At 45.1% G+C, this 24116-nt stretch overlaps 1 protein-coding gene across 1 annotated transcript in view; it reads left to right on the plus strand.

Moving 5' to 3' along the window:
• The window catches only part of KCNH5 (potassium voltage-gated channel subfamily H member 5), a 167136-nt gene that overhangs the window by 131575 nt on the left and 11445 nt on the right, over positions 1-24116 (plus strand). The window lies entirely within an intron of this gene.

The following is a 24116-nucleotide window of genomic DNA, read 5'->3' on the forward strand; positions in this document are numbered from 1 at the left end:
AAAATTTTACTTTTCTGAGTCTAGTTTCTCTCTATCCACTGGAGCACCTTACAAATGCTTCTTTCAAAGGAGGTTTAATTTTTAGTGCATTCCTTGTGCTCATTAATATACCAAGTATGGCACAAAATACCCATGGCAAAAAGCAGATGCAATGCGATTACAGTCCCCCTCTGTCTGTGCTGAAGCCTGAATGAGCTGAATTATAATCAGGTTTGGTTCCAGCTTGTCAGCTTACCTCTGTCTTGAAGGTTGTTAACTCTGCTTCAGACCTGAAGAAGGGCTTTGGGGCTTGAAAGCTGGTTTGGGGTTTCCAGCTTATTGCTTCTCTGTTTATAAGATGTCCCCCAAACCTTGACTTCAGCATCCCCAGCTTGCCATCTTGCCTACCTGTAACGTGCCACCAGCTACTGTCCCACGATGACAATTTGGCTCGGGCATTGCTGACGGTGATTTCATGGGACAAGGTAATGCCACATACATTGTGCCAAAATGTATTCTTTCCTTCTTAAAACCGTAAACCTGTCACTTCAGCTAGCTTCCTGGGACTCCCCTTCCCCCGTTAGCCGTGACAAGGCTGTGTACAGCAAAAACACATACATATCTTTTCCCGACTCCAGCGATGTGCTGGAGTTCAACTCTGTAGTCCAGGGGTGCATATGGGGAATAGCCTCCTGGCTGGGTTTTCATGGATTTTCTTCTCTCCCACGCACCTTTTTTAAGGAAAATTAGTTCCCCTGCAGGGCCCTGGCATAGGGAGTCGCCCAGGTGGAAACACTCGTGGGGCTCAGGTCCCCAGTACAGATAGATACCTGCTCTCTAGCTCAGTGTTAGGTACATGGACTTTGCCATGGGGGCAGTGACTCAAAGCAAGAAGGAACAGCACTTCTAAAGAGATGTTCGATTTCATAGAAGGAAAGGAAGCGTTGGTTGGGGGCATGTGTGGGCTTTACATGAGAGTGGATGGAGAGTCAAAGAAAGGTTGTGTCAATGTGGTACCTGCAGGGTAGAGTTCATTTCACTAAAAGCTGGGTGATGATGTCCAGGCTAGTCACTGGTCACCTTTGTAGCCCATGAGGAATGGTTCCTCCAGAAGGCAATCACCTGGCCCCTCTTCAGTGCCCAGTCTGGGATGGGAAAACTACCCGCTTTCTGCTGACTTTTGAGAGAGTCCATGATCACTAACTTTTAAATACCTAGGGGATATCAGATGAACTCCACCTATGATGTCTCCTACACTTTTACTCAACAACTGTTTGGGGAGGACTCTTACTTCTAGTATTGCAGTAAGATGTGCTGAGCCAGAGCCTGCTTTGTAGAAATTCTGTGTATTGTTCTTAGGCACAAAATAGATCATGCTACTTTCAACACCAGGGACACTATCTAAGTCCTGTTACATTAAGTTATTCAGGGGATTGTTTCAAACCTCATATCTCCTGAAAGTATACATGATTCCCTGTTGGGCACAGAAGTGTTTGACGGTGAGTTCATCTCTTAGGAAAAGCAGCGCCATCCAGGACAGTTCCATCAGGTGAACAGAAAACAGTAGTTCAGGCAATGAGATTAGGCTGGCAGAGCTGCATTGTACTGCAGCAGTTTGTGCTGGAGTCATGTAATATAAATGGAAAGAAAATCATTGTTTCCTTTAATTGATTTCAATAGAAATATACTTAGCACTTTTTCTATGTAGTCATCACTCGTAAGGTTTGACATTTAATTATAAAAAAAAATACACTCCTTGCAGTTCTGTGTTCAAGAAAATGGCTGTTCTCACTGTCAAAAATACATAAACAGAATTGTTTTTTCATCAGGTCTGCTCTTTGAAATACGCATACATGTATGTGGGTGCACACACACATGTGTTTGTGCTGCACTGCCCCTCAACCAGCACTTAGATGTAGTCCCTAGACTGCAAAACAATTTAGACGTTCAAAAGGCTAATAAATTAATAATAGTACTGAACACAAAAGGTTAGTTCCACATGACAGGGAAGAGAAAGTCTTGCTGAAGTGGGAAGATAATGTTTTCTCACTCCCAAATAACATTTAGAGGCCTGGCATGTTGAATGACCTACTTAAGGCATCTGCTCAGCATGCTATTATCAACTCTGGATTTTTGTTGTCTTTTTTGTGTTAGGTAGCTCAGCCATCACGCTGCATTTATGAGCCCATAAAGTAAGCGTGTCTGCTAGCTTTTCAACCTGCAGTCATCTTTCCTGCCCAGGGTGGCGAGGTGACTTTTAATCTGTAATTGCAAAGTATTGCAGCATATCATGTTTCGTGCTCTGAAATCTTTCTGGCACATCTAACGTCACTGATGCACACTCCAAGGCAGAACTAGGACTTTGAACTTTTTTTCCAAACAGGGAAAATAATTAATCTGGAAAGATATTCTTGAAAAACACAATGAGATTACATAGCTGCCTTGGAGGACTGAAAGTTATAAAGCAGTGTTTGGGATGAGTCTTCAAAGAGTTAATTACTGCCTTCTGATGTTGGAAGAGAATATTAATAATGTCTAATTCATTAAGTGCTTTTCAAGATTTCACACAGCTGGAGGAGGGCCTCTCTGCAAGCTTGAGCCATGGAGCTTGGCCTGAGGAGGGGAGCCAAGAGAGACCTCTAGGAGGCTTGAACCTGTATAAATAAATGTACATTTTATTGATGGTCAAAATTCAGGAAGGAAGGCCTACATCAAGCTACCAAATATGTTCCCACAGAAAAACAAGTGTTCAGCTGAAATATTTTTAAAGTTTTTTTTTTCGTTTTCTCATCATCGGTTCCATTTGCATCAGCTAATGCACCACCTCCACCTAACTGCTAGACCAACACAGTCTGTGCAAGTGCAGGAAAAAATCAAACTCAAATTTTGGCCCTCCTGAAATCCCGACTAAAATTCTCCTGTGCTTCAATAAAGCAAAGATTTCCCCCAGCTTTTAAAGTACACGGTCACATGCTGCTGTTTTCTACCATAAGCAAAATGAGCTGTGTTAGAGAAATGAATCGGGAGCAGCCAGGGAAGAGGAGGATTGTCCATATAGGAGCTGTGGTGCATTTTCTCCTAGAAGGTGTGCTGGAGAATAAACCGAGGAGATGCAAGGAGAAACGAGTGCCTTTAAGGCAGTGAAATACCATCCGGAGAGTCTCGGTTCTTTTCCATGACACTCTTAAAGCCAGGAACAACACTGTGAGCGACTGATGTTATCTAATTCCTCCAGCACACTGTGAATCTCTGAGGCTTTTTAGCGGGTGAGGCCATCAGACTGTCTTAACACATGTCCTGTTTTTCTTTCTATTTCAGATTGGAGTAATTTCTTTTTAAATTGGCTTTCTGTTTTTGTTTGAGGTTTTAATGAATCGCATGTGGTTTCTTGACTGAATCACTCGTCATTTCTATGTCACATAGTTTTTAGAAAAGCTTTATTTTAATTTGAATTCTGCGTTCATGTCTCCTAAAAGTGAAGGTTGAACCGAGGTTCATTCAGGATCCCACTTCTTCTTCATTTTTAAGACTCTCCAGATGGCGTGCGATATTAGTGAGTGTCCTGATGCAGAAGCAATGTCAAAAGCAGAAAGCATTGCTCTGCATATTGGCCCTTGCTCCTGAAGGTTGCACATGTTCTGGTGAACCTGAGGACTTTCGCAGGTTTTGAGCTCTGAAAGCCATTCACAATTACGGCAGCTTAATTCAGAGCTGTTTGCACTTTGCCAGCTGGTGCTCACACTCAGTCCTGATCAGTTGTGGGGAGTGACTTGCTTACATAGAAAGGGATCAGAGCATCGTCCTTGGGTAACTCTGGCAAACAAAAAGCTGTGGGGTAACTGTGGAGCAGGATGTGCTGAGCACCTCCTCTGCCCAGTGGTCCATCTACACTGGCAGGTCCGTCATCCATTTTCACCTTTTTTTCAGTCTGTTATTGGGAACTTGCTCCATGTGGGACAGTGATGATGGCAAAACTATCTGGGAAAACCAAGTTTTTCCATCATTATTAATGACGAGAAGTAGGGGAGAAAAACATGCTGCTTAGGGAGCTGCTGTGACTAATAATGTAGATCAGCTGGTGGGGGCTTCAGTGGGGTCCTGGACTCCTGTCCTGTGATAGGGAATATGCCCATCCCCAGGCTGGTACTCGGTCCTCATCCATCTCTCACTCCTGGTACTTTACTTTTGCATGTGCAGCTTATTCTTCTGCTGGTTTGAGCCAGTGTCAAGGGTCCCAGGGAGTGCAGGATCAAGCCTCTGGAAGGGCAGATCCAACAGATCAATTTCTATTATGGCTTATATGGCCAGCAGGCTTTTGGCATCACTTATCTCCGAGTTTGTTTGTAACTCAATGGCTTGCTCAAGCCTGTTGAAAATTAATTTGATCAGCTGCTTGATGGCAACGTGTATGGCATGTTTCCTTTCCCTGTCTGTATCTTTGCAGGGACTCAAAGCATCTGCAGGCTAATACATCCTGCTGCTTGCTGACCCTAGCTGAGGCAAGGGGACACAGAGGGGTTCCCCATCCAGGCATGGTGATGCCCCTCTTCACTTCTCCAGGGAAAAACACTGAGTGATGTTAGTCACAGCCCATAGCTGTGCTGCCCATGACATTGTGTTTGGGCGTTTACAGCTCTTGCTTCATTACTGCAATAACAGGCAACTCTCTTGTGACCATGGCAAAGGACACCCTCCTCAGCTGTGTAAGCCAAAGGTCTGACCTCTTACTTTTCCTCCTCACTCTCTCCTCACCTGTAACTCCAACAAAAGTAACACACCTTATTCCTTTTTTTCCTCTTTTTTTTTAAAGCAATAAGGTCAGTTCAGTTTGGGCATAAATGGGCTATTTACCTCCTCATGCTCTCTCTGTAGAGCTCACAGGCTAGCCTTGCCTTTAATTTCATGAACTTCCTTTCTCCATCTCCATGTGAGAAAGGAAAGATTGTTCTACCTTGTCTCAGGATGCTCCTGCCCTTTCCTGTCCCTCTCTGGTCTTTAGTTGCCTGGGTTTTTTATTCTTTTATATGAACATGTCCCAGAAAATGAAGTCCTATAGCTATAGTTTAGCTGTAGCGACAGTTTAGCATGATTACAAAGCAAACAAGTTTTTGAGTGGTTTTGTTTTGTTTGCATCTTAGCAGACTCTGCAGCCTCCGTTATGCTTGAAGAAGCTTTCACTTAAGACAATATTTTTAAATTTTTTATTGTTTGGTTTCATTGCATTCACAGCTATCTCCAGTTATGTTAATATTCCATTGCAATATTTCCTAAAGGACTGTTTCACTGATTTAGATCTAGTACTACTTCTGATGGTGTCTAGACTTGTATATTGAATGTGCATGGGACAGAAGAGCCCACTTCAAACAACACATGACCTCATCCAGACTACCAATTGACAGTGGTCGCTGGCTGGTCCATGCCTGGGAATTTCTTGAGAAACTGCTAATGGGTCTGGGCCAAACCCACGTGAGGAATTTATCAGTACGGAGAATGGAGTAATTTCTTGTGTATTTGTATCTGTGTGGTTACAGACAGCCCTGCACAGTCCATGCTACACCTTCTGCCGTCGAGAGACCCATGCAATTCCTTGTGAGTGAGGATTACAGATCTGAGGCTAGAGGTTTTTCTGCAGCTCTTCCATCTCTTGCTCCCCTGAGTCATTCCTTGTGTCTTTGCTTCTCTACAGGGACATGGGGATTTGAGTTTAAAGCAGTCAAAGCAAGGAAGTTAGTCCTTGGAGGACCGTGCATGACTTTGCTAGGTAGAAGAGCAGCATAAAAATTCACAGAGAAAGCTGCGGCAGCATTAACTTCACCCCTCTGTGCCTCTCTGCCAGACGGCATGGGACAGCTGTCTGAGCAGAGCGATTGCTGTAAAAGCTGTCGGTGGGTTTGCTTTCTCACTTTTTTTTTGGTAGCTGTGAGTCTAACTCTTTTCTGTGTGCCTCACTCCCTTCCCTCTCCTTTTTGCCACTTCATCATCTCCTTTACGGTGGTCTCTTCTGGGCACCCTTCGGGTCATGCAGACTGTGGGAAATCGGGGGGTACGAGAGCAATTGTGCCTCTGAACCCCTCCCTGGAGACACAGAGGGAGCACAGTGGGTTTCTCTCCTTTGACAAGCACAGCGTGCTCCCTTGGCTGTGACCATGTTCGTGGATGGGTGCAGAAGTGGGTGATAAACCTGAAATCTCTTGAATGCATCCAGAGGAGAATAACAATGCTGGTGAAAGGGCTGGAAGGCATGCTTTATGAGGAGCAGCTAAGGACTTTGGGCTTGTCTAGTTTGGAGAAAAGGAGGCTGAGGGGCGACCTCATTGCTTTCACAGCTTCCTGAGGAGGGGAAGTGGAGGGGAAGGTGCTGATCTCTTCTCCCTGGTATCCAGTGATAGGATGTGTAGGAATGGTTCAAAGCAGTGCCAGGGAGGTTTAGACTGGACATTAGGAAGCATTTCTTTACCAAGAGGGTGGTCAAACACTGGAACAGGCTTCCTAGAGAGCTGGTCGATGCCCCATGCCTGTCAGTGTTTAAGATGCATTTGGACAATGCCTTTAATAACATGCTTTAACTTGGATCAGCCCTGAATTGGTCAGGCAGTTGGACTAGATGGTCACTGTAGGTCCCTTTCAAACAAAATATTCTCTCCTCTCCTCTCCTCTCCTCTCCTCTCCTCTCCTCTCCTCGCCACCTCAAGGACTTGGATGTCTTAGTGAGAGTTTAAATACTTACCTGAAAAATAGGACATTGTATATCCCACGGGGTCTTTGGGAGGCTTGGGGTAGTATAGACTCATGGCACAGTCTGGATTACTACATTTCACCTTTAGACTGCAGGCAGATGCAGAGATTAGCCAACGCGCTATCATCTTTAATAGTGTTTCAGAGTCACATTAATCCCACAAGGGTACCAGCAGGCCCCTATTCTATTCTGAATATAATCTCTAAATTAAATACCTTCCTTAGATGTCCTGACCATGCTTCTGTAGCAGCGAGAGGCAAACCACTCTGTTAAAAGTAGGACTGAGCCCAATTCTGATAATCCTTTGACATTACAAGGGTAGACTTATTTTTTCCTGGACGTGTAGCTTCCCTGTCTAAATCTAAATCAAAAGGACATTTGATCTTGTTTGTCATACTGCTGGTTTTTGTTGAGAAATGCAAGGCAATTTAGCATACTTTTCAATCAAGATCTTTGAACAGCATGGTATGGCTGCAGAAAAAAGTCATGTGTGCTGATATACCGCTTTCTGCACGCAGGGACTCAGCAGATTTTATAACAGGCACTCTGCTGATTTACCCCAGCAAAAGGTATGAGCATCTCTTCTTCAGGCAGGCAATGCAAAGAGTGATTTATTTGTGTGTGGAAAGATCATTAAACAGGAAATGTCTGGGATGGGCAGCGTCCGTAGGAAAACAAAAATGTAAACTGGCTATGTTAGAGTGAAGAGCCAGATTGACGATGATTTGCTATTGTACTTTTTATGAATTAAAACCATTTTCTTATTTAGAAAGCTGTCATAATTAAGAGACTCTCCTTAGTTGACTCGGAAAGCCTTCTGCAGGCTCTCTGTTAATATCGATTCAGGGCAGTGTTGCTTGCACAGGACTTGAATGATGATAAAAAGTAAATCAAAGGTTTACTATATTTAATCTTGTAAATATTAAAAAATAAACATTTTGTGTTCACCTCCCCTCATCGATTAAAATTGATGCTTTTAATCTCTTCCAACTGCTAGGGAAGGGGAGGGAATGTGCATGGTGCAATGGGAAACAACATTGCCATTTCATTTTTGATTGCCAGTTAAGAAGGTTTTTATCATCAGCCCCCCCTGTGTTTTGATATTGTCATGTACACAGGCACCGGCAGCACAGCCAGCAGCAGACCCGAGTGGATCACCATCCCTGTCCCTGAGCTTCTCTTGTGGGCTGTTACTTTGCCAGGCTTAGCTCTGCGGCAGGCTCTCTTTTGGGCAGGTGTCTTAACAAAGCCGATCTCCCCATAGCTTTGTGTGACTCCTCTGGTGCCTAATAAGCCATGGGAGTATTACAAATGCATTTGTGTTGCCGCTGAGAGTAGCCAATTTATTTTGTGATGCCTTCAGTGTGCCCAGCAGCTGCCACTGCTGCAGGTGGTTCCCTGCTTGTGGGCCACCTCCGTTACGTAGAACTGCGCCTAACGCTGAGGCCACCGGCATCCTAGCAGGTAGGATTTGCACAGAAAGTGGGGAAAGAGGTCTGCTGTGTTATCTCACACCCCTCCAAACAATTAGCCCAGAGCAATGGATTTCTTCTTGCATGGGCTGCTGAGCCTAATTGCTATGTAGATCTACAACTTTTCCAACACGGTAACCACAAAAAGAGGGGGAAATGTTACAAAACTGAGATGATTAATTCCAAGGGTTCTGGTTGCTTCTGTTGTTGCTTCCTGGAGCTGAACACCAGACGTTTTAGTAACACAACACAGCATGACTTGCAGGTATAAAAATGAGTTTCTACACCAGGCTTCTCACTCCCCAAACCTTACTTCTGTAAGACTGGGAATGCCAGTCGCAATGCACCAAAAGCCATGGCTGAGGAAAGAAAACTTCTGCCTGTTCATTGGGATCATATAAATGGATTCCCATAGGCTTCAAAAGGAGAAGGCAGAGCTTTAGCATTCACCCCAGTGGGAGTTTTCTGGCTCTGCCCAAAATGGGATCAATTTTGACCAATCTAGAAATGATCTGTAACAATTTCACAGCTGTTTTGTGCTGGAGAGAGCACTAATTTTATTCTTGTCTCTCCCTCTCTGAACAGGTTTTTGCCTTGGCTTGCACAAAAAGGCTCCTCACCAGTTACATACTGTAAGCCTGTAAAATGCTAAATAAAACTCCCTGTGTAAGGTCTTTCTTTTCTGTAGAAGTATAAACCCATCCATCTATTGCTCTGCAGCACACAATTCACCGATGCAATACCCAAACGTGCTGGTTCAGCATGTGATAATCATTGCAGCCGTGCAAATCCTAGATTTACCTTACTTTGAATGCTATTTTTGGGCTGCTTTCTACAGCAAAGAAACAGTGCATGTAGGAAAGTATTAAATTGTACACAAAGTGCAAGAGAAACTTTGTGGGGAAGTTTGCATGAATCCCACTAGTTTTAGTTAAAAATAAAACCCAGCCTGTCACTTCCAGCTTAATGATGGCTGATTGACTGTGCCTTTTTTAATTGTCAGCCAGTTACTGTGATTAGCAAGCTGCCTCAGTTTAGGTCCCATGCAAAGGAAGTCTGGAGGAGCAATTTTGAGAGTAGATGATTTACATATATGCCAGAGGTGGGCATAGCTGTCAGGAGGGACAGGGGGATTCTGGGAAGCACCTGAAATAAGCTGAGTCCCATATTATTGCACTTTTGAGCAACTTGCTGAAAGGCAAAAATCTTCCATGTGTTTAGGAAGCAATATATATTATTAATCCATGTTTTTTCCTCATATTTTTACTTCTCAGTTTTTACAGCCCTTAGTCTTAATTTGTTTCCCTTCCTAAAGATAACAAAAATATAATATAGTTTTCAGATGTAAGTTACTGTTAAAAAAAGGAGCATAGCCTAAGCAGTTATAAAAGTCTCTGGTTCTCTTGACTCCCTTAATTAAACTGTCAGTGATTTTTTGAACTTTGGGACCTCCCCTCAGACTTTTAGGTGAATTTTAGATTATTTTATTAGTACTCCTTTGTCTCAGCTGCCAAAAAGATTTTGTATAGTGCTTCCTATCTAAATATTTCCATCAGTCACTGTACCTCCAGCGCAGCGGGATGTACCTCTCCGTGCTCTGTGAGTACAAATGCCTTTAGGAAACAGTCCATTGTCCTCTGTTTTTTATTACAGACAGCACTTCTGTTACCACAGGAACAGGCTTTGGCTTTTTCTGAAAGCCTAAAACACTTTGCACTCCCTTGAAAATGTGAAAATGGGGGCCTAAGCAACCAGTAGATGACAGCAGCAAAGAACAGCCGTTTCTAAGCAGGATATTTCTACCGGTCAGCTGAAATGTAGCATTTTTATTAAGATTAGCTTTGCTTTTCCATTCATGCCCATCGCTTGCCCCTCCGTGCACAGACATCCAGTTTTCCTTCTCCATGTCTCTGACCTTATCAGAGCATCCTGGCATCTCAGCACTTAATTTCTGTGCCTAGCCTCACTATTTTCACCAACTCTGCCTTCCTTGACTGCCTGCCATTGTAATGAATTTCCACCTCCATCATGTGTCTAAGGCAAATCCATTTTTAAATGGAGCAGTTGTTGGTAGTTCAGAGCAGCTCAGTTATGAATGACCCCTATCCTTCTCCCAGGCTGTATTAACTTTCCTGCCGAAGAAGGCTGCAGTAGAAATATAAATGGATTAACTGTATCATGCATGTTTTTCATGTGTTATTAATTGTCCCTGCTTCCATTTATTAAAGGACTTAGCCAATATCCTCAAGATGTTCTACAAAAGTACATGAATAATAATTTACAAGCTCAACACAGCCATGTATTAGTGTACCAAACAGATGCCTGACTGATCCGCATGAACCATCAGCCATAACTTAAAGCATTTACTGGAGAGTTTGAACCACGGCACTATTTGCCCTGTGGTCCATCAGTAACGTGTCCCATGAAGAGTTTCCTCCCAGACCAGTTGTGCTCAAATTCAGTCCAACGTGTCAGATATAGCTGCTAATAGGGTAGATAAGGACTCTGCTGGGACAGAGATTGACCTTGCAAAATCCCCAACAGCCTTCTTTAGCCTTGCTAGCCTTCTTGTGGGCAGATGCTCTTGCTCCACGGATCAGCCCTGCCCCATGGGTGGAACATCTGGCACAGTTGCACATCTGTAGGCATCTTCTAGCATCTAAGGTGGGTGACGGTGAGGCAAGGGGAGTGGAGTCTGTTTTCCGCATGTCAACGGACCCCGCTGAAAAGAGTCAGCCTCCTGGAAGTGCCTGGACAAGGCCTTACTGGGAGAAGGTGACTGAAGAACTGCTGTCTCATGTGGGAGGCTTAGGGTTAGCTGGATTCTTCAGATACCAGAAAAAAAATCAAACCAGACAAAAAGAGAGAGGATGCTTTAGTCAAAGTCTCAGAGGTCAAAAGGACCTCTGGGAAGCAAACACAGCATCTGAGATGAAAAGTAACAGAGCCAGAGGTAGAGATCTGTACTTCTGTCTGGTGTCTCTCTGCATCCTTGCAGCAGCGTTTATCCTGTACCAGCTGGTGTTTTGTTAATTGTGTGTGCACAGAGAGTGGTGGAAAGCATACGAACAGTGTGTAAACAGGGTGCAGCATAGTCACAAGAGGGGAAATACAGAATCATCAATGTTATTGATTGCAAAGACCTGTTATTTGTGCAGGTATAGGATTTTTTTACTGGCCCCAGAGAGGAAGAGGGGACAAATCAACTGGACTGACTCCAATTTTACATGAGGAGGTCATTTCTGACCACTTTTAAAGCCAGATTTGCGAAAGTACACAATACTGAGGATTACAAACTAATTTGTTTGGGTCTGGAGCAATGAGATAAGCTAAGGCTGCAAAAACAGCAGGCTCAGCCCCTAAGGAGCATCCTGTGTCAGTGCCTAAATACATGGATAGGAACATAAAACAGTGCTGATGAGCTTTACAGAGATCCACATCTAGAAAAGAGGTGATGGCTGTGATGCAGGTATTAGGGAAGATCAACCAAGAATCACATGAAAAAAATTGAAGGACCTTTTCCCCAAGAATAGACTAAATGCTGGGACACAATACAATGATACCCACAACTAGGATATAGCCAGATCATTAAAATCCTCCCCAGCAGAGCCTTAGCTTATTGCCATGAAAGCCCAGGGATTGATTTAATGCAGTCAGCATGTAAATGGGAAGGAAATGGCTCTTCACCACACCATCTGTTTATCCCATCCCCATAACCCCACTAGTTAACTCTTTTGTGCTGTCTCTTCCTCTTGCTGATACCCTTCAGAAAGAAACACAAAGCTCTGCAGAGTCACCACTTGCCAAGTTCCTCAGTCACATCTTCTGACGTTAGAAAAAACATCTAATGGTCCCTTTGGGTACAGGAAGAGCACTTCATCCTCCCTGGGTGTTTGTCACATAGGCAACCCACTGGTTTTGCCTGCAAGAGGCTCTGATACGACTATCATTAGCAACTTCATTTCTGCACAAGTAACCTTCGGGGAACAGCACACTGTCTTTGTGGTGAAGTTTCATGGGGCTGATGCAGTATTTCCATGCTGTTGTAGGAAGCTCGCTAGTTGGTGGATAACCCTCCTCCAGGCTTTTCTGGCTGTGGGTGATTTTCCTTGACTTTCTGCCCCAGAAAGAGTTCTTCACTGGTGCAGATTCAGGTACAAGGAAACATAAGCAACATCATTGAAATGGGGTCTTCGCTCTTTAAAGATTTTCCATTTGATTATGCCATAAATAGAAGGCCCCTGCTCTGTTGACAATTACAGATGCATCTGAAAAACTCTAATTCCTTCAGTCTCTTGAGCTAAAGTACCCTCAGTGACAGCTCTATGCCAACCACTTTTGGCTAAAGAGAGATGCTTAGGTGAAAGTAGCACATCCTCTTCAGAGTATGTTTCTTCTTGTCTGGATGCTCTTCAATGGTTGCATGCTTAATTCTTGGGTCTTTTTTCTCCTTAAGGGGTTCCTCCCCAATGAAGCACCGGCTGTGATCGTATTAAAGGCAATTACAGTATGTTTCAACAGCCAGCACTCCTTACTCACACGCTGCCAACTGGGAAAATTTTAGCTCTTGCTGGGTGAGATGCTTCACTTGAAGAATCCCAGGGATACTTGTTAAGATTATTGCACAGAGCTTTCTATAGTTAAATGAAGTAGATATTAAAAGTTTAAATAACCTTTTGGTCTTTTTTCCTGTTAAATTGGGATTTCCCAATGGCTTAACTTGAGTTATTTCACATCTATTATGCAGTTGGCTGTCCCTGTCTTTCAGTCAGTGAATGATCTGCCAGAGATGTTCATCTTTCCCGAGTCTTGATTTCAATTTAAAAGAATTGCCAGGTCACAATGCCAGTGGATTTTGTGCTGGTGTCTTTGAGCTGAGGAGCAGAGATATGAGTTGCTGAATTGCCCCAGCTCATTCTCCCTTGCAGCATCCCTGTGGCTTTGTTCACAGGGCATCCTATGGGGAAGGTAGGCACAGAGATACGTCCAGTGGTCATTTGAGCTTGGGTTTCATCCAAAAGATCTGTAGAAAGAGAGTGAGCACTGGCAGTACTTCCCTGAATTTGGTCCAGGCAGGTTCAGTCTTCTCTGATACGACAATAGACTGTATTTATGTGTCAAGAAGGAGAAGAAGTAACTCCGAGGTAATTTTTGCATGGCTGGCTGGCTGAAAGCGGAACCATGGCGCAGTGTGAGCTTTGGGCTTGAAAGCAGCAGAGCCAGACTAAAGCAGTTCTGAACTGAGCCTAATTAATCCCACATTTCTGTGGGGGAACACTACTATGTTGCAATAGGCGTCCTTGTGCCCTTCGCTGTGGTGTGGCGTAGACATGCCCTCATTTTCAGCCCCATGAGCATTTAAAAGATCAGGTCCTTGACTGGGATCTAGAAGCAAATAGGAAACAAGCAAATGACTGCCCAGCCACTCGCCTAAATCTGCTCCACTCAGGAATACTACCATGTTTTTGAATTAGCTTGAATCCGGAGTCAGTGGCACCCCCCACTAAACTAGTCTGCATTATTAGACCTGGTTCAGGTGAGGAATGTCTGACAGTGACAGAGCAGCATGTTTTACCTCTCTGTGCTGTAATACGGAAAGATACAACAAAGTTTGCTGCCTTGGCTCTTCAAGGTACAGAGGTTGCCCATTGTCCCTTTTGTTTGGGTCTGTTGTTCGTATGTTCTGCCCTTTAAAATTATTTCTTCATTTCTGACTCATCACTTCCAAACAAAACTGATGGTGTTCTACATCCCATGGCACTGGAAGTGCATTGTTTTAATTGCGGCTCCTGTTATAAAAGCTTTTCAATAAATTAACGAAACCTTGAAAATGATGAAGTGAACAAACAGAACACATTCTGTATAAAACCAAAGTTTCTGAAAGCCAGGTAGAATGTCCTCAATGTCAGAAGCAAGGCTGATAGCAAGGGGTGTTATCTTTTGTTAGACCAGTGGATATAGCTGGAAAAAAATCAACAAGCTTTCAGTTGCAAAACACTTTTTCAGGTCTGAAGACTTCTGATTAAATTTCAGGCACTTTATAGTCTGGTACAGTAATATTTAAGGAAAAAAAAACCCATAATGATTCCAATTAATTTAAATTTCCACTTAAAGTAGAGAGGAGAGAATAGTTCATTTGGGGAACAATTTGCAGTTCTTTTGCTGATGTATTACTTTGTAAATGGAGAATCTCTCTTAGGCATTTATTGAGACCATTTGGTCTTCAGGCAGAAACCCATAAGAGGCAAAAACGCAGAGAACAAAACATGAATTCTGCAAATCCTCTGGGCCCATGTTCTGTGTGGCTTTGTGCTAGGGATATGCAGGAATACTGGGTCTGTCACAAGTAGGGCTGGCCAGAAGCCAAATGTGAAGATTTTGACATTTTTCATTGGAATAAAAGCAAGACCTTCTGAAAATTTTCACTAAATAAACAGATATAGTACTGCCCACCTCCCCACCCCTCTTCCAACACAAACCTGAACAGCAGTAAAGTTGTCCTGGACTGGATTTAATTTCAGCAATTAACTGCAATTACAGTTGAGCCCTTCCAACTATTTCAAATCCAGAACTATATTTCCCAGACTGGACAGTAGTGAAAAGAAAGTGCATTATTATATTAATAATTTTATTTTACTTTAATAAATATCTTTATAATTATATGTTTAATCTTTTTGTGGTATGGTTTTTCCTTCTGGGCTGGAAACCTTGGTTCCGTCCCCTTCACTCATCCGCTAAGCAGGTCAGTGACCCTGGGCAAGTGATATATGACCTCTCTGTGCCCTGGTTTTGGCATCTGGCAAAAGAGGCAGCAACATGAATCCTACTTTCTCCAACACAGGGAAAGAAGCATGGTAGATTAGTAATGCATATTATTATTGATGATTGATTTTCTGTTGCAAGTTAAATCAGGCTGAAGAGCAGCTTGAAAAGTCTTCTGGCACTTTTCTCCATCCCAGAGAACACCATTTCTGCAGTCTGCCCCAAGCTCAAACCACCCCACCGTCATCTGAAGGCTTTGAACTATCTTTGCCTATTTATGCTCAGAAGCATATCACTTTTAGGAGTGGGCAAAGCAAAGGCTGCTTTCTTTGAGGAGTTTCTTTTTTTTAATCTTCTGTAATAAAATGCACAGACCGTAACTCATCTGCACCGCAGAAAAGCCTGAATCAATTGACACTGCCGCTTACTGACATTTCATTAGGCCAGTGCCAATAGCAGATATTGATCCAATGGCCAATACAAGTTTGCAAGGACCAAGCCTGCCCGATCTAGTTGGAAGCTGTCCCATTGAAGGGGCACTGTCTCACAGCGAGCATACCACCCCACAGCTGAGCTAGGAGGCAATGGGAAGCTCTCTTCAACCCTTGAGCCCTAGGGTACCTAATGGTGATGTGCTGGCAGGACTGGTGGTGGCAACACAGTCTTGGTGCACCACTTGGTGCTATGAGTCACCAGCTATTTACATCAGTATGGAGTTCTAAAAGTCATGGGATGGTTTTGTTGTGGTGGGTGGAGGCTGTCTTTGCTGGGATTCTCCTCCACATCCAGTGAAAGATTTGGGGTCTATTGAGCTTGGATTTTTAGCCTTCTGCAGGGCTTCTCTTTCCCAGGGGCTGGAAATCCACCACAGTCTCTATAACTACCCCAGCTTCCCTTCTTGCAGGAGCTCTGTGGTACACAGAGCAAAAAAAATCTGCAAGATGGAAGGAAAGAAAGTCCAGCAAGCGTGTTAGAAATCTGCTCTTCTCTCTGCCTTAGTGCCAGGTGAAGAAATATCTCCCCTGCCCTTTGCTCCCTCTAATAACTGCTTCAGTAAGGAAGAGAAGGGGAAGGGGAATGGAAAGGGGAAGGAGAGATGAGTACGTGATACTCTCCATCAAGAGCACATCTGCAAGAAGGAGAGATTGGTAGAAGGAGGCAGGGAGCAGGAGGAACCATTTAGTTTGCTCACTGTCGTGGTTTAACCCCAGCCAGCAACTAAACACCACGCAGCCGCTCACTCACTCCCCCCCACCCAGTGGGATGGGGGAGAAAATCGGGAGAAGAAGCAAAACCCGTGGGTTGAGATAAGAACGGTTTAATAGAACAGAAAAGAAGAAACTAATAATGATAATGATAACACTAATAAAATGACAACAGCAATAATGAAAGGATTGGAATGTACAAATGATACGCAGTGCAATTGCTCACCACCCGCCGACCGACACCCAGCCAGTCCCCCGAGCGGCGAATCCCTGCCCCCCACTTCCCCGTTTCTGTACTGGATGGGACGTCACATGGTATGGAATACACCGTTGGCCAGTTTGGGTCAGGTGCCCTGGCTGTGTCCTGTGCCAACTTCTTGTGCCCCTCCAGCTTTCTCACTGGCTGGGCATGAGAAGCTGAAAAATCCTTGACATTAGTCTAAACACTACTGAGCAACAACTGAAAACATCAGTGTTATCAACATTCTTCGCTCTGAACTCAAAACATAGCACTGTACCAGCTACTAGGAAGACAGTTAACTCTATCCCAGCTGAAACCAGGACAGTATCCACCCCTTATTCTATACCATTGACGTCATGCACAGTTCCCATACCTTTAGTTACATCCTGATCAATCATCACTTTTCCATCCCTTTAAGACATATGAGCAATGATATATATATATATGTATACACACACAGAGATATCATTCCTTTAGTTCATGGGTCATGTTCATAAAATGTTCATTGAGTTCATTTAGTTTCCGACTCTGGGCTCCATCTGTCATACCAGTCTTTCTGGGCAGGAGGGATGGTGCAAAGTCCTCTCAGTCGGTAGAGCAGAATTGGGCTTCAGTGCAGTGTGACAAGCAGGTGACATTTGGCGCAGCAGGAGGATGGTGTGCACCGTTGGATTGTTGCATGCTGGAGTCAGTTCTGGTTCCATCACTACTGCGCTTTGCTCAGTTTTATCACAGTTCTTTTCTTGCTTGATCTAAGTGATTCTTACTATAGTACTATGGATATAGCACATAATTATAGTAAGGATAATATACAGTAGCAGGGTTATATAGCAACTAATATACAGTTTAATTCTGGCTGTTCTCACCTAAAATTAAATCCCCTTGAGGCACACATCGGACTTCCCCATCTTTTCGCATCACCCACCAAGTGCACCCAGGCCCTTGAGCAAAAGCAATCCCACGAATGGGTTTACCTTTGCCTGAGGCAGGAGTAATCCAGACTGTCTTCCCTAACATATTTTTTATGTGCACTACAGGGACTTTATCCCCTTCTACAGTATGTAAAAATTCCGACTGGGCAGGGCCACCCCGATTGGCAGATCCTCTGGTGTTGACTAACCAGGTGGCTTTTGCTAAATGTGTATCCCAATGTTTGAAAGTTCCACCCCCCATTGCTCTCAATGTAGTCTTTAACAGTCCATTGTATCGCTCAATTTTCCCAGAGGCTGGTGCATGATAGGGGATATGATACACCCACTCAATGCCATGCTCTTTGGCCCAGGTGTCTATGAGGTTGTTTCGGAAATGAGTCCCGTTGTCTGACTCAATTCGTTCTGGGGTGCCATGTCGCCACAAGACTTGCTTTTCTAGGCCCAGGATAGTGTTCCGGGCGGTGGCATGGGGCACAGAATATGTTTCCAGCCATCCAGTGGTTGCTTCCACCATCGTGAGCACATAGCGCTTGCCTTGGCGAGTTTGTGGGAGTGTGATATAGTCAATCTGCCAGGCTTCTCCATATTTATATTTCAGCCATCGCCCTCCATACCACAGGGGCTTTAACCGCTTGGCTTGCTTAATTGCAGCACATGTTTCACATTCATGGATAACCTGTGCAATAGTGTCCATGGTCAAGTCCACCCCTCGGTCACGAGCCCATCTATATGTTGCATCTCTTCCCTGATGGCCTGAAGCATCATGGGCCCACCGAGCCATAAATAGCTCACCCTTATGTTGCCAGTCCAGGTCCACCTGAGCCACTTCAATCTTGGCAGCCTGATCCACCTGTTGGTTGTTTTGATGTTCTTCAGTGGCCCGACTCTTGGGTATGTGAGCATCTACGTGACGTACTTTTACAACCAGATTCTCTAGCCGGGATGCAATATCTTGCCACAGTGCGGCAGCCCAGATGGGTTTACCTCTGCGCTGCCAGTTGCTCTGCTTCCATTGCTGTAGCCAGCCCCACAGGGCATTTGCCACCATCCATGAGTCAGTATAGAGATAGAGCACTGGCCACTTTTCTCTTTCAGCAATATCTAATGCTAGCTGGATGGCTTTCACCTCTGCAAACTGACTCGATTCACCTTCTCCTTCAGCAGTTTCTGCAACTTGTCGTGTAGGACTCCATACGGCAGCTTTCCACCTCCGATGCTTTCCCACGATGCGACAGGATCCGTCAGTGAACAGGGCATATTGCCTCTCATTTTCTGGCAGTTTATTATACAGCGGGGCCTCTTCAGCACGTGCCACCTCCTCCTCTGGCGACATTCCAAAATCTTTGCCTTCTGGCCAGTCCGTGATCACTTCCAAAATTCCTGGGCGACTGGGGTTTCCTATGCGAGCCCGTTGTGTGATCAGTGCAATCCACTTACTCCACGTGGCATCAGTCGCGTGATGTGTAGAGGAGACCCTCCCTTTGAACATCCAGCCCAGCACTGGCAGTCGGGGTGCTAAGAGGAGCTGTGTTTCAGTACCAACAACTTCTGAGGCAGCTTGAACTCCTTCATATGCTGCCAATATCTCCTTTTCAGTTGGAGTATAGCGAGCCTCGGATCCTCTGTATCCCCGACTCCAAAACCCCAGGGGTCGGCCTCGGGTCTCCCCAGGTGCTTTCTGCCAGAGGCTCCAGGTAGGGCCATTCTCCCCAGCTGCAGTATAGAGCACATTTTTAACATCTTGTCCTGTCCGGACTGGTCCAAGGGCTACTGCGTGAACAATCTCCCGTTTAATTTGTTCAAAGGCTTGTTGTTGCTCAGGGCCCCATTGAAAATCATTCTTCTTTCGGGTCACTTGATAGAGAGGGCTTACAATCAGACTGTAATTTGGAATATGCATTCTCCAAAACCCCACGACACCTAAGAAGGCCTGTGTTTCCTTTTTATTAGTTGGTGGAGACATAGCTGCTATTTTGTTAATCACATCCATTGGGATCTGACGACGCCCATCTTGCCATTTTATTCCTAAAAACTGGATCTCCCGTGCAGGTCCCTTGACCTTACCTTCTTTTATGGCAAAACCGGCTTTCAGAAGGATTTGGATTATTTTCTTCCCTTTCTCAAAGACTTCTTCTGCCGTGTTGCCCCATACGATGATGTCATCAATGTATTGCAGGTGTTCCGGAGCTTCACCTTTTTCCAGTGCAGTCTGGATTAGTCCATGGCAAATGGTGGGGCTGTGTTTCCACCCCTGGGGCAGTCGATTCCAAGTGTACTGGACACCCCTCCAAGTAAAGGCAAATTGTGGACGACACTCTGCTGCCAGAGGGATTGAGAAAAACGCATTAGCAATGTCAATTGTAGCATACCACTTGGCTGCCTTTGACTCTAGTTCGTATTGAAGTTCTAGCATATCTGGAACGGCAGCACTCAGCGGTGGCGTAACTTCATTCAGGCCACGATAGTCAACTGTTAGTCTCCACTCCCCATTAGACTTTCGCACGGGCCATATGGGACTATTAAAAGGTGAGCGAGTTTTGCTGATCACTCCTTGGCTCTCCAGTTGGCGAATCAACTTGTGGATGGGAATCAGAGAGTCTCGGTTGGTGCGATATTGCCGCCGGTGCACCGTCGTGGTAGCAATTGGTACTTGTTGTTCTTCAACCCTCAGCAACCCCACAATCGAAGGGTCTTGAGAGAGACCAGGCAGGGTAGACAGCTGTTCCGTGCCCTCCGTCTCCAAGGCAGCTATACCAAAAGCCCATCGATACCCCTTTGGGTCCTTAAAATACCCTCTCCTGAGATAGTCTATGCCAAGGATGCACGGAGCCTCTGGACCAGTCACAATGGGGTGTTTCTGCCATTCATTCCCAGTTAGGCTTACTTCAGCTTCCAATACAGTTAACTCTTGGGATCCCCCTGTCACACCAGAAATAGAAATGGGTTCTGCCCCTTCATAACTTGATGGCATTAAAGTACACTGTGCGCCGGTGTCTACTAGAGCCTTATACTCCTGTGGGTCTAACGTGCCAGGCCATCGAATCCACACAGTCCAATAGACCCGGTTATCCCTTTCCTCCACCTGGCTGGAGGCAGGGCCCCTCTAATTCTGGTCAGAGTATCCAGTATTCACTTCTCGTAAAATTGGCTCAGAAGTCCCTTCAAGAGGATCAGAAATAAGATCAGCCCTTCTACTCTGTTTGGAAACCGGAGCGGCATTTTTCCTGGTAGAATCCCCTTTTGTGGTGTTTTTTCCTCGCAGCTCACGTACCCGTGCATTTAGGACCGAGGTAGGTTTTCCATCCCATTTCCTCATGTCCTCTCCATGATCACATAAGTAAAACCACAGGGCACCTCGCGGTGTGTACCTTCTATATTCTTTCTCTTGGGCAGAGGAGCGCTCACTCCTAATAGCTGAGACATTGGTCCTTACAGGTGGGCAACAGGACATCTCCTCTTTGAATTGCTGGAAATCCTCGGACAGCTTCTCCACAGCCGAAATGCAGGCTTGTAGGGAGGAGGAGAGATTCTCTTCGTATTGACGGAGTTGGCGAGCCACTTCATCCACTGTCGGTGCCTCTTCGTCTTTCCAGGTCATTATTGCCAGTGAGTTGGCATAGGACGATGGTGCGCTCCGTACAAACTTCCGCCACATGGGTCGTGTGCATTGGACTTCGTCTGGATCTTTGGGTAATTGTGGGTTGTCCGGATCATGATGAATTGTCTCTAGCACAGCTAATTCCCTCAGATATTGGATACCTTTTTCCATGGTTGTCCACTTGCTTGATTGACATATAACATCTTCCTTAAAGGGGTACCTTTCCTTCACACTTGACAGGAGTCGCCTCCAGAGGCTGATGGCTTGTGTCCCTTTTCCAATTGCCTTGTCAATGCCACCTTCCCTGGCAAGCGATCCCAGCTGCTTGGCTTCCCTACCTTCTAATTCCAAGCTATTAGCCCCATTGTCCCAGCATCGGAGGAGCCAGGTGATAATATGCTCACCTATACGGCGGCCAAAATCTTTTCGCATATCCCGCAGCTCACTCAAGGATAGGGACCGGGTTATTACCTCTGGTTCTGCCTCTTCCTCCTGTTCCTGTGATGACCCTGGTTCGCCTTCATCCTTCGCTAAGCGAACTGATTTTTTTGTATATTTCTTTTTCTGTACGGGGGCAACTGATACTGGTGCAGGTTGGTCCACTGGTTCAGTTGCAGTACCGCTCGCCGGGTCTTGGATAACCGCAGTGTCTGTTGCCAAGGTTTGGGTAGCTGCTGTGCTCGTTGCTGGGGCTGGAGGGACCTCAGTGCCCGTTGCCGAGGTTTGGGTAGCTGCCGTGCTCATTGCCGAGGCTGGAGGGGCTGCAGTGCCTGTCGCTGAGGTTTGGATAGCCACAGTGCTCATCGTTTTGTTGTTAGGTCCAGAGACCTTCTCTTCCCCTTGAGGGTACTGAGTGGTGTCGAACAGGGCTCGATAGGCATGGGCCAGGCCCCAGCACGTTGCAGTAATTTGTATCTCTCTGGAGCTGCCGGGGTGACAGCATACCTTTTCCAAATATTTTACTAGTTCTTCTGGATTCTGCACTTGTTCAGGGGTGAATTTCCAAAACACTGGAGGTGCCCACTTTTCTAGGTACTTGCCCATACTACCCCACACACCCTGCCACTCATAATTATCCAGCCTTGGGGCAGATCTCTGGGTGATTTTCTTAAATAGTTGTTTAACCTTAAATGAGAGCTGAACCACATTCAGAAGCATGCTAATTCCTAGCAGTAGGGCTAGGACCGTGCTGGTCCCAACATCCCAAGAGTATTCAAATTTTTCAAAATTCTCAAACACCATTGTAACTGGACTGAAGGAGAAAGGAGAGGGGAAGAAAGGTATCCCACCCATAGACTGGTTTTCCAAGGAGGAAAGGTAAATGGTATAATTATTAATAGTTTCCCACAGATGGCTTCCACAGTATAAAGGTGACAATGCTGGGTGCAAGTACCGGATTAATCCCACAGCCGACGACTTTATCATACCATAAACCAGTGTTATACAATACATCAAAGCGAAAACCTTAATCCACCTCCCACGGATGATAAGCAGCAGAAGAGGGACTACATACAGCAAGCGAGGTGATACATAACAGAACTTTAAAAACCAGAGCAACAACTCTAAGAACACATAAATCAACATAATGACCAGCAACTATTAGACCGATATAATGAATGCTTATAACAAATTTGTTTTAACAAGCTCTGGTCAGGTTTGTCGTTATCTCAACCCTTCGTGCCCCACGTTGGGCGCCAAAAAGGACTGTCGTGGTTTAACCCCAGCCAGCAACTAAACACCACGCAGCCGCTCACTCACTCCCCCCCACCCAGTGGGATGGGGGAGAAAATCGGGAGAAGAAGCAAAACCCGTGGGTTGAGATAAGAACGGTTTAATAGAACAGAAAAGAAGAAACTAATAATGATAATGATAACACTAATAAAATGACAACAGCAATAATGAAAGGATTGGAATGTACAAATGATACGCAGTGCAATTGCTCACCACCCGCCGACCGACACCCAGCCAGTCCCCCGAGCGGCGAATCCCTGCCCCCCACTTCCCCGTTTCTGTACTGGATGGGACGTCACATGGTATGGAATACACCGTTGGCCAGTTTGGGTCAGGTGCCCTGGCTGTGTCCTGTGCCAACTTCTTGTGCCCCTCCAGCTTTCTCACTGGCTGGGCATGAGAAGCTGAAAAATCCTTGACATTAGTCTAAACACTACTGAGCAACAACTGAAAACATCAGTGTTATCAACATTCTTCGCTCTGAACTCAAAACATAGCACTGTACCAGCTACTAGGAAGACAGTTAACTCTATCCCAGCTGAAACCAGGACACTCACCCACTGAATGACCAACCCAGGCTAGCCTTGTTTTCATGGAAGAGTTGTTATGGAGTGAAGGCAGGCATGAGTTTAAATCCCAAAGTGGATAAACCTAACCAGTGAGAGGGAACAGGGGTCCCCATGAGACACTACTCAGTAATAGTTACACTGCAACAGTTATCCCAAAATTGCTCTCTGCTCAATTTCCCCATGTTTAACCATCTCTGTGTTGTGTACAGAAAACAAATTAGGCCCTGAGTCAACAAAGGATTTCAGCTCCCAGTCCAATTTAGTCTTTGTATTGAGTTCAGTGTAGGATTTAGGGTCCTGAAAAGGAATTAGGAGGCTAAAGCTGGGTTTCATCGTCCCAAGTTGTGACAGGAGCCCCATAGGAGGGACTGTGTCTCTTTGGATCATGGTCACAGTTCAGTCTCTCTTCTGAGGCCGCACAGATCAAAAAAATACTCCTCTCTGTGATGGACTGACTCTAAACTAGGCCAACCAGCAATAGACACTGGTTGAAAAATACCATAAATTCATAAATGAAGTAGCCTTTCTAGTTTATTGTTTTAAATAATTTTGCATGTGGAAGGTGTGTTTTGCTGTCCTTGATAGTGTTGGAGAAATGGGTCTGAATCTGGCTGTTCTGCAACATGCTAAGGCATCTGCTGTTCAGTTAAAGCAAAGCAAAGAGAAAACAGTGAGGGCAAAAAGCAGCAAAAGAAGTGACCAGTTTCAATTCCAGAGTCTTGTTTAAAAATGACAGCAAAGCTCCCCGCTGCCAAAGGTCCACAGTGCCCTTCTTCAGCATCCCTTTCCAAGCAGAAACAGAGAGCCCAGCAGGCATCAGATATAACAGCTAAGCCTGCAGCAACAGAAAATCCATGCGTTGTTTTTCCCTGGGGTACAAAGAGAAGGAGA

Source organism: Harpia harpyja, chromosome 3, assembly GCF_026419915.1.
Source record: "Harpia harpyja isolate bHarHar1 chromosome 3, bHarHar1 primary haplotype, whole genome shotgun sequence".
NCBI lineage: Eukaryota > Metazoa > Chordata > Aves > Accipitriformes > Accipitridae > Harpia > Harpia harpyja.